This window comes from Petaurus breviceps, unplaced genomic scaffold (assembly GCF_028583685.1).
Source record: "Petaurus breviceps papuanus isolate PSGF00001 unplaced genomic scaffold, PetGlider_PUasm1.0 207, whole genome shotgun sequence".
NCBI classification, from domain to species: Eukaryota; Metazoa; Chordata; class Mammalia; order Diprotodontia; family Petauridae; genus Petaurus; species Petaurus breviceps.
The window spans coordinates 33,978,729-33,989,230 of record NW_027185850.1 but is presented as its reverse complement, the minus strand read 5'-3'; the positions used below and the strand labels follow the sequence as shown (position 1 = coordinate 33,989,230).

Below are 10,502 nucleotides of genomic sequence, written 5' to 3'. Positions count from 1 at the left end.
GCCTTGATTCCAGTAAAGTATATGACAGTCTTCCATATTGTTTTTGTGTTTGTTTTTAGGAAGATTAAGAGATGTGCATCAGGTAATAGTGTAGTTGGCTGAACGGCAAGGCTCACAAAATAGGTGTTAACAGTGCCAACTGGGAAGGAAGTCTCACTGCCAAAAGCAAAGGAGCTAAAAATTGTTGCCTTATCTTATTAATAACTTAATTTGGAGGGAAGGAAGATGGAGTGAAATGAGGATCAGGTATTATGAACCTCATTCTTACCAATAAGGAATAAGATTAGAGATCTCAGGCTGAGTATGGATAAAACTGAGTATGAATAAAAAAACCTTGGCAGATTCCTATAAGGAGAGTTAGGAAGACAAAAGTCTATTATGAGCCAAGGATTGCCATAACAACAAAGGATAACAAAAGTTTTTATCTTATTTTATTTTTTGTCTTTTGGAGGGAAGGCAGGGCAACTGGGGTTAAATGACTTGCCCAAGGTCACATGGCTTGTTAAGTGTCTGAGGCTGGATTTGAACTCAGGTCCTCCTGATTCCAGGGCCAATGCTCTATTCACTGCACCACCTAGCTGCCCCAAGAAAACAGCTTTTAAAAGTCATGTTTTGAGGGGGAAAAACCCTATATTTAGGGAAAGAGAAAGAAAAAACATCTACTTGAGGTAGATGGACAGATGATAATAAATGACAGAGACAAGTTGAACTCAACTTAGAATTTTTAAAGAAAATCACCTTGAAATTCAAAGAAAACTAGTTATAACTTAAGATCAAAACAAGTGAAACAGTAAAGGAAGAAGATCTCCTATAAATAGCTGGCCTGAATAAACTAAACACTGAAAACACTTATTAAAGTGGTTGCAAACCACTGTCTTTTTGATCATTGAGGCATCATGGGTAAGTGTTGGAGGACCGGAGGTAAGCAAACATTTTAATATCCAAAAATAAGGATATGGATACTTCAAATTATAGGTCGCTGAACAACATTTATTTGTAGCAAAATTCTAGAAAAGTTTATTAAAGTGATGGTTTGTGAGAACTTAAAAACTAGAAGAGATTATTATTACAATCTAATATGTTCCTCCATGAAGAACAAGTCATGGCATAATAATTTTATTTCCTTTCTAAACAGGGCTACCAGATTAGTGCATATGACAAAATCTTACGTTATTTTTGTAAAAATATATTTTATTCAAGCCTTTTCTCTTTACATCACAATTTCCCCACATAGCCCTCCAGACTGAATCACGTTTTGTGACAAATAAAAACAATTAAATGCATTTGACACAGAGACTGTGCCTGAAAATATAATGTTCTGTCCTGACAGACCTCCATATCTCTAAGGTATGTTTCATTATCTCTTCTCCAGAATCTTCACTGGTTTTTCCATTGCTCAAGAGTTCAACTTCCTTTTAGGAATCTGTTTCATATGCAGGTTTCTCCTTTTCAACTCAACAAATTTCTGTAGTCATTGTTTATATCTGTTCTCTTGGTTTGCCTTACTTCACACTCCACCAAGTTCAAATAAATCTTCTCATTTCTTTGAATTCTTATTACTCATCATTTGCACAATATTCAATTACATTGATATTTCAAAAATTTAATTTTCCAAATTTTTTCAGTCATCCCTGAATCAACAGACACGTTGTAGTTGTCTTATCAGCAAGAATGCTCCTACAAATGTTTCAGTATATGTTGTGCTTTTGTTTCTATCGTGCTATCTTCACTGACAAAAGGGAAATTTGGTTTGGATGATAGTACTTAGGTGATTTCAGAACTGAGAAAATGACTGATTAATGGATCACAGTCAATGTGGAGAGATGTCTAGGGGAGTGGCACAGGGCTCTGTCCTTGACTCTGGACAGACACACACTTATCAAATTTGTGAAAGACATGAAGTTGAGGAAACAGGTGACAGAACTGGAGTCCAAAAAGATCTTGATGAGCTGAAACACTGGGCTAACAAGATAAAACATAACCAGGATTAATTAATGTAATATCCTGCATTTCGGTTAAAAAGTATACCTGCAATGGAAGTATGGGGGGAGGGGAGAAAATAGTTCACATTCACGCATGTGCGCACACACACACCCTGAGCTATATTGAACTGCTGTTTGTCATTAGTGTGATGCAGAAAATAGTATCCAGAACCATGAAAGTAATTCTGCTACACTCTACCATGATCAGACTAAATCTGAAAACCATATCCAGTTCTAGGCATGACATTTTAGAGTAAACAAAGACTAGTGTGTTTAGAACTGGATGACCAGGATGGTGAAGGAACTAAAAACTATTCTATTGGAAAATCAATTGAATGAATTGGGAATGATGGCTAACCTGGAGAAGGAACATGTTTGTCTTTTCCTGATACTTGCAGGGATATTATGAAGAAGATGAATTAGATTTGTTCTATTTGGCATAGAAATTACAGAATGCAGATTCGTTAGAAGAAAACCTTCCAAACAAATAAGAGATATTATTAAATGGGGGTAGGCATAGGGAAGGGGGAATTGGAGTTTGTAAATGAATTAGGTGCTAGGTAACAACTTGCTAATACTAGAGATGTAGATAGCATTCATGCTTTGTGTAGTTATTGTTCTAGAGCCCCAAAGTCTCCTTTCAGCTCTAAAATTCTACTATCCAAAGATTTATTTTCCATATCATAAATTATGAACCACATTTTGCTCAGAGCAACACTGCAATTGAGTTGTTTTTTAGCTGATTGTTCAGGAAGATTTTGCCTAAGGGTCTTGTTAACAAGAGAGCTACCACAATCAGCCTCATGATAGTTTTTGGATATGAGAAGCATCACTGAAAATGTGTGAACAAAGTGTTAACTTTGCTTTTAGGCAGATGTAAAACATTAGCTTACAAGTACATAAATCTCTAATTTTGAAATAAACCTCTAAAATTTGAAGTTTGATTCTCACCTTCTCTGAGAAGCTATAGTAATTGTTTGGGTTTAAAGGGTTATATGTAGAATTGAAAAAAAGACTACTAGATAAATGACTTGTAACTAATTTGACCATATAAAAGACTTTTATATTATAAGATGATCTGGATTATGTAGCCCAAGGGTACACTGCAGATAATTAAGAGCTGACTAAAATCTTTATCATTGTGCTGGCTTGCCATTTTATCTAGCTTGAACTGAAAATGATGCTGAGTGTGAGGTCAAGCTCTCTCTCTCAAATATTTTGTTTCATATTTTGAGAAACCATTTGCTTCTATTTGCATCTGTCTTGGTCTTAGTTTCCTTCCTTCCAGAAATGAGACTTAAGGAATTTCAGCACTGGGCATTTTTTCCTAGCCTAGTTTCCCCACTGTGTATTCATTTTCCTTTTACTCTTTCAGTGGCCCATGTTCCTTCCTTGCTGAACCAATATGAACTACAGACCATTTCGAAGCCTAAAAGTGCTGTATCTACCACTAGAAATAAAATGTTATTTTTGCTGTGACGCTCCTGGCACTGTCTCCCTGAGGTAGCGCTGATCCTGGATGATTAAAAAGGGATATTTAGATCAAGATGAAAGCAGAAAGCATCTCGAAGACTTACAGTGCTTTCCTTTTATGTTCTATATAATGCCATCTAGTGGCCATATTGAATGTATCTAACATTACGGGGAAGGAGTTACAATAAAAGTCATGTTAAGAGCTGTTAACCATTTTAGGAAAATTTACATGAGGGAGAAGCTAGCCAGAAGTGCTGCTGCCAGACACTAAATTTGGCCTTTTTCACCTTTAGCTGACTCCTTAATCCAACTACAAATTATATCTGACATCTTCTATAAGTCTGCAAGGAACACAGACCATGTCAAGTACTTAATAGAGACCATGCCATAAAGTTCCACTCCCTGTACAGTTTCATTAATGGGAAGCTTGCATGAGGCTTCTTAACAAAAGCACTAATGTGAATGGGAGCGATTTTATGTCACCCATTAGTTCAGAAACCGTATGTATATTCTTGTGTAGCAGCATAGATTAGAGTGAAGATAGAAAGAATCTAACCAGAAGATCGGATGATAATCTTACTAAGAACGTTTTAGTCAACACTATTTACAACCTGAAAGCTTACCACTTACCATACACTACCAACTAGAAAATAAGGAAGTTACTGTAGCTGCCATTGTTCATTCATGCCAGGTTCATTGATAGTTCTCTCAAACAGTAGTTTGCACAGTATGTGCATGTATTGTACTAGCATTGTCAATAAAAATTCCACTACTATTCTAAGTTGAGGAGAATATATAGTATCAGGAATATGGATGTATTGCTGAAAGAAACGAGGCTACTTTGTTGACAATGAAACAATAGGGTTGGATTAAGGCAGAATGATGAGGGTTCCCATACTGAACCCCAGAGTCTCATGGCACACATGCATTCTAGTGTATTAATGCTCACTTACCCCCTCTGGATTTCACACACACATAGTTTCTGGGAACCAGACAGCCAATCCTCACGCTCCTCAGGCTTTCAACCACCACCTGTGGAAGGAAAAGAAAAACAAGGAAATGGCCTAAAGCCTCATTCTAGAAGGGAGCTTCTTCTAGCAACTGTCACATAACAGCAGAGTTCCTGATCACTTTATTAGTGCTACAGGAGCCCATGGTACCACCATGTGATTAAGTGGGAAGATTCTCTCCAGATTTTAAGTTCCCTGAAGAAAGAAACTGCTCCTCATGGGAATGGCTTAAACGTAGGCATTTGTAAAAATGTTCTGAATGAATCAACTAATAAATCTTCCTCCTCGATTCATGCTCTGAAACCAGGAAGTGGCATCTCTTGCCTCTTGGTGGGATGTCCAAAGATACCATTACTTTCCTCTAAGATTTAGTGGTGTTTTCCAGCACTGAAGAAGAAACAGTGCTATTACTTCTAAACACATCCAAAGAGATGCTTCTCTATTTATGAACTCTTGGATGGCTAGGACCATTGCCTAGGGCTTAAAGTTCTGTCAATGGTGAAGTCTATACTACTTTGTCCTCTTTACAAAATATATACTTCTTGGGATTGAAGAAGATAGTCATCATTTATATGACCTTTCAAAGATTCACAATATACTTTATAAACATCAGCTCATTTGACACAGAAAAATGATAAAGTTTTACAGTCATTATTTTATAGATAAGGAAACTAGAGGCAGAAAGGTTAAGTGATTTGTCCTTGGTCACACAAGAAGTAAATTACAGGAGTAAAGATTTGAAACCTGGTATCTCTGAATCAGAGTGTATAAGTCTTTCCACTATATTGTGTTGCTTATGTCACTCAATACTCACTGGAATAATTTTGAAGGGTGCAAAGATGGAGGGACAACTCACAAAATACTGGAACTAGATGAATATGGTGAACAGAATCTCAACCAAGGCAGGCAAGTAGTGATGTTAAGCATCGGGTGGCAGTGTGCTGTAATACATAATTCTTCTGGAAAGGTGTTTCTCCATCCATTACTGAACTCTGAAATTATTGACGTTTTTATATTTACATAACAGGTCTTTCTGCTCATTTTCCCCTCCCTCTTCTATTTCTGCTCTTTCAGAATTGAATCCCCCCCCCTTTTAAGAAAACCATTTAAGCAAAAATACCCAACACAGTGACCTTACCTGATAATGTACATAACATTCGGCCTTATTGCTGCATTATCTGTCAAAAGATGACAGTATATTAATTATCAATTCAAATATTACGGGCTTTCCTTCAGTAATATGTATCATTTTTCTGGTTTTGCTTATTCCATTCTATGTTAGCTTATACAATCTTCCTATGTTTCTCTAAATTTTTCATGTTCATCCTAGTTAACTCTTATTTGCCTAGTTTATCTCACAGTCAAGTAGTGTTTTTCTGGATACCATAAAATACCTAAATATTAGAATAGGCTAACAGCTCACATCTTTTAATGACTCAAGCTTGTCTCTGCTTCCCTAGAAAACAGCCTTCTTTTCACTTTTCATTACTCTTTTGAGCCTTAACTGATCTCCCATTTCCTTCTCTATACAGGACCCACTGGACTCCAGATAAAGATTCTAATACAAGTTATATAACAGTCAAAGAGCTCAGGACACTGATATAAAGTGTTAAGAATTAGGAATTCTTCCTTCCCTCTCTCTACCTGGGACAAAAACATTGATAACATGTATATAACACCTAGAATGAATGGGTGGGGAAGGGAGAACAAGAAGAACTATTGGGTAATGAGAATTATAATCAAAAGATCAAGAACCTCAGGTGAAAGGAATGTAAAGCTAGGCCAAGCCTACTTGAAATATGATTCTTTCTCAACATCCCCGAAAAGTGGTTGCCTACGCTCTATTTAAACAATACAATCCCTGGGAATGCATTACCACTCATGGGTAGCCATTTCCATTTCGAACAGTTCGGATTGTTGGGGAGTTCTTTGTTATACCGTACAAAAAATTCTGCCTTCTTTAAACCTTTCCCTTTTGATCCTAGAAGTTCTGCCGCCTACAGCTAAGCAGAACAAGCCTAATTTTCCACAAGAGTCCTTCACATGGTTGAAGTCAAAGGCTATATGTATCCCCAATTTCCAAGTGATGACAATGAAAGCGGAGCAGTAGGGATCTTTAATTGCAGTAGTGGCCAAACCTGACATTCAAGCTATGCTTTCTCTTACTGCACTCATCTTTTAGGTTTTTCTCGTAACTGAAGACATGAGAAGAGATGGATCTTTTCAGGTCATCTGAATGAAGTTCATGAACAAGTATTCCAGGGACTTAGTAAATAACCCGACTATCCCTACTATTAAGTCAATCAGCATCATCGGTTTGAGCTTTGCCAGGGAAGGTCATTAGTTCCTAAGCATGGAGCTCTCACTGGCATTGCTCTAAGGCCCCAGGGTTTTCAGAGAGACTCCAAATCCTGTCTCATCATTTGGAAGTGGAAGGCTGCTCTAAGAAAGACAGACACATTGATCAAAAATACAGCACAGATGCCAAATGTTTGAAAACTCTCTCCAGGATAAGGATGATCTAGCTAGAAGATGCCAAAGGGAATCAGATTTGATTCAAAATTGTGTGAGCTGGCAAGAATTAAAAAGAAAAATCCCTAATAGTCCAAAAGCTATTGGCATGATGGGATGATTTCTTGGGTCTTACCAGTTAGAATCTTGCTTTTTGTTGCATTTCTCATCTGTCACTTAGATTTATGATACATGTATGTATGTGATATATATGATGTTTCACATTTACATGCATAATAATACATGCCAAAAAAAAATAAGCATACACACGTGTATTCTTCTCCTAAGTTTCTGAATTCCATGGGGGTAGTCTTACTCTCCGAATTCCTGTCTCTCCCTGCAGCTATTTCTGTGTTTCTTTGCATGTAACGGGTGTTCCATAAATGTTCCAAAGGATTAGACTGAGTTTTTTTAAGGGACCACCATAGAATAAGATACTCATAGTAAACCATTTTCAATTAACAATATTATTCCTCATACTTGGCCCAAATCCCTCATGCTATAATTAATGTCCATGTCCCATTGTTTGGTCCGCTGGAGGAAGGGAGAACAGCTGATCACCATCTTCTGTATAATGATCCATTCATATATGTATGGGTGATATGATCTGGATAGTATCATATAGCCTAATATTAGACTGAAATTAGGCCTCAAACTTTACAAAGTAATACAAGTATTGGTATAAATTATCCTTTCTTCTAGGTGTTTACAAATGATTTTTTTAACCTATAATTTTCTTGGATTAAGTTCAAAACCTGAATCTCCAGTCTTTTAAAAGATATAAACAGAAAATAATTTACTGGTAGTCTTTAGTCATTTCATGAACTATCAAAATTGATAACAGGTTGGTGCACAATAATTTGTGTTAATTCCTTGAACAAAAGGTTAGACAAGTCATCAAAATTCAGTCTTGAAAACATCTAGCTGAATGAAGTAGGGTACAACTCCACTTTCACAAGTTTGGAACAGTACATTCTTCACCAGCAATTTACTTATCATCCTTGAGGTTTCTTACTCTCTAATTCCATGTGCTAAATCACCTTAAAAATGAAGCCTGAGAAAACGATATTTGAAATATCTATTTCATAACACCCCCATTTTTCATTATGACTTCTTAAAGGACAAGCATATTCCTTTCTTTTGTCCTTATTTTATGCCTGTATTTAGAGAATGCTTTTCAGTTTTCTTATAACTTTCACAGATATCCTGCAAAATTTCTGATTTTACCTCAAGATGTTTACTGTTTGTTTATACTCAGTGAGCAGGTGTTTTTAAGGTTTTGTTTTCCAAACCAAGTTCTATGTGCTACTCCTTCTAGCGTCTATGTCAGAAACAGCATCATATACGCTTGAGAGCTCCTAGAACACTGCTGAGGAACTATCTTTTAGGAAACTTTTGTTATACTCAAGGATATGCTGGCAAAAATAAAATGTACACACATGCACAGAGGATACACTTTTCAGTTTCATCTCTATTAACACTTTTTCAATTGCTTTCTTAAGTCAAGACAATTAAACAAAAAATAAATCCAACTCTTGACTTATAGTTTGTCAACTTCCAAGGTGCAAATGGTCATGATGATATTTTAACAATTAGTTCTCCAGTACCACTAAGAGCTGGTTCTAGTACACTCCTTGGGAATCAGCTAGCCTACTGATTTCCAAAGTGTAAACAGTCATACCAAAAATTCTACAGTTGGCTTTTCTGAGTCAGTAGAAGCCAGCTCTAGCACACTTCTGGGTATAACCATATAAAATAATTTCAGCCAGTTATTTAACAGCAACTAAGACACTATACACCATATAATGTCAAAAGTTAAAGAGGGAATGTTCTGGCATGTTTTTCTTTTTACTAATAAAGTCACATCTAGCGATATGTGTCCTTGTGGAACGAAAAATATAGTCAACAAATGACAAAAGGAAAAAGTAGTTAACAATACTTTTCAAAGGGATTTAGGAAGATTAGCTGAGGTTATAGAAAGAAATACAATTAACATTATTTATTCTTTACCTTTATTATGGAATGTGTCTCAAACTTCTGGAAGTTGATCAAAAAAGACAGGGAGAGAGGGGTAGTTACTCCAAAACAAAGTTCATTTGCTGCATTCTTCCCACAGATTCTCTAAGATCTAGTGAATGGAAAAATTCTGAGGCTTAGGAATTTGTTGAAAAACGTAGACTGGAGTTCGTTGTGATACTGAGAGAGAAACAAGTAGGCCAGATTCTTCTTCTCCTTCCCTTTGATATAAAAGTACATTTTTAGGGTAGAGCTTTCTGTCTTCTCGATTTAAGTTAAAATTGATATTTAAATCAAACTGTTTCGTTGGATTTCTTAAAATACAAGAACAATGGGCCTTATGGATATACATGTAATACTTTGATATTATCTTGTTTTTATTAATATCCTCAAGAAATTTCATGTAACTAAAAATTAGGGTCATATTCAGGCTTTTGTTATGAGAAGATGATGTGCTTATGCTTAAGCAAATTTGGTGCATCCCACTGGGTTACGTGTCATTCAGTGAGCTGGACTTACAGAGTCAGGGGCCAGATGGCTGATGGAGAAGTCTTTTGCTGGAATCCATCTCTATAGAGCATGATGTCGCACTGTACTTGGTGACCAGGCTGTCACTGAATACATTTCAGTCACGGTATTTAAATCACATTAAGGCTTTCTTTTATTTATTTATAGACCCCCTTGTGATTTTGTCTGGCTACATTCTAATTGCTAGCCTCCATGCAGTGATATGATATGCCACTAGCTATGCCTTTTATCCTTGCCAAGTATATCCCAACCATTTTAGATATGAACACTTGTATGGGGAAAATGCATTTTATTAAGATAAATTATACTGGCATTAAATTTCTTTATTTTCTCTTTTCAAAGGGATGTGCAATTCTGAATACTTTATTCTATATATTTATAAACTATGTTAGGAATGGGACCAAATTCTTTACCCGAGACTGGTTATTTTCTGTTACTATTCACTGAACAATTACCACTCTATGGTAGTCATCTTTGATATTATTAAACTGCTGCATAGAATGGAGTATCTATCACCTTTCTCTAAACCACATGAACTACTACTTTGGTAGCTATGTATTTCTCCTCATTGACAGGGAAAAATTGTACTTTAATAGTAAATGAAAAAGATTCCATTTTTAGTTGACAGCTTTCTACCTGTAACAGAAGACAAAGAATTCTGAACAGAAACCACTGACAAGTAGTCAAAACCATTTTCCCAGAAAGGTAGCTTCTCCCTACACCCATCAGTGGTAGAAAGATATCCTAGCCCCTCAAAAGAAGAATCGGGCAACTCTTGGCCCTCATGTAATCCCTTTATTGAGTCTATGTAAAAGTGTTCAAAAAAATAAAAAAACTAACAAAACTGGTAAATCTCACAAAAACTCATGCAAGTTCTTTCCAAATATAGTGGCTAAAAGTCCTTGGAAGTCTAAAGGAAAAAGAAGAATGATTCATTATATTTGCTACACATGGGAAATATTTCCAACATGGTCACAGCTCT

The 10,502-nt window shown here is 36.1% G+C and overlaps 1 long non-coding RNA gene across 2 annotated transcripts; it reads right to left on the bottom strand.

The window, feature by feature from the left end:
* Positions 1-1,189: 1,189 nt before the first annotated feature.
* LOC138165096 (uncharacterized) lies at positions 1,190-9,325 on the bottom strand. Of its 2 annotated transcripts, XR_011169259.1 has the most exons (4): positions 8,987-9,325; positions 5,604-5,643; positions 4,405-5,457; positions 1,190-1,957 (listed from the first exon to the last, which is right to left on the bottom strand). It is a non-coding gene; the product is annotated as an uncharacterized lncRNA (long non-coding RNA). The 2 variants fall into 2 exon arrangements; XR_011169258.1 differs by lacking the exon at positions 8,987-9,325 and having other exon boundaries at positions 5,604-7,910.
* Positions 9,326-10,502: the final 1,177 nt, after the last annotated feature.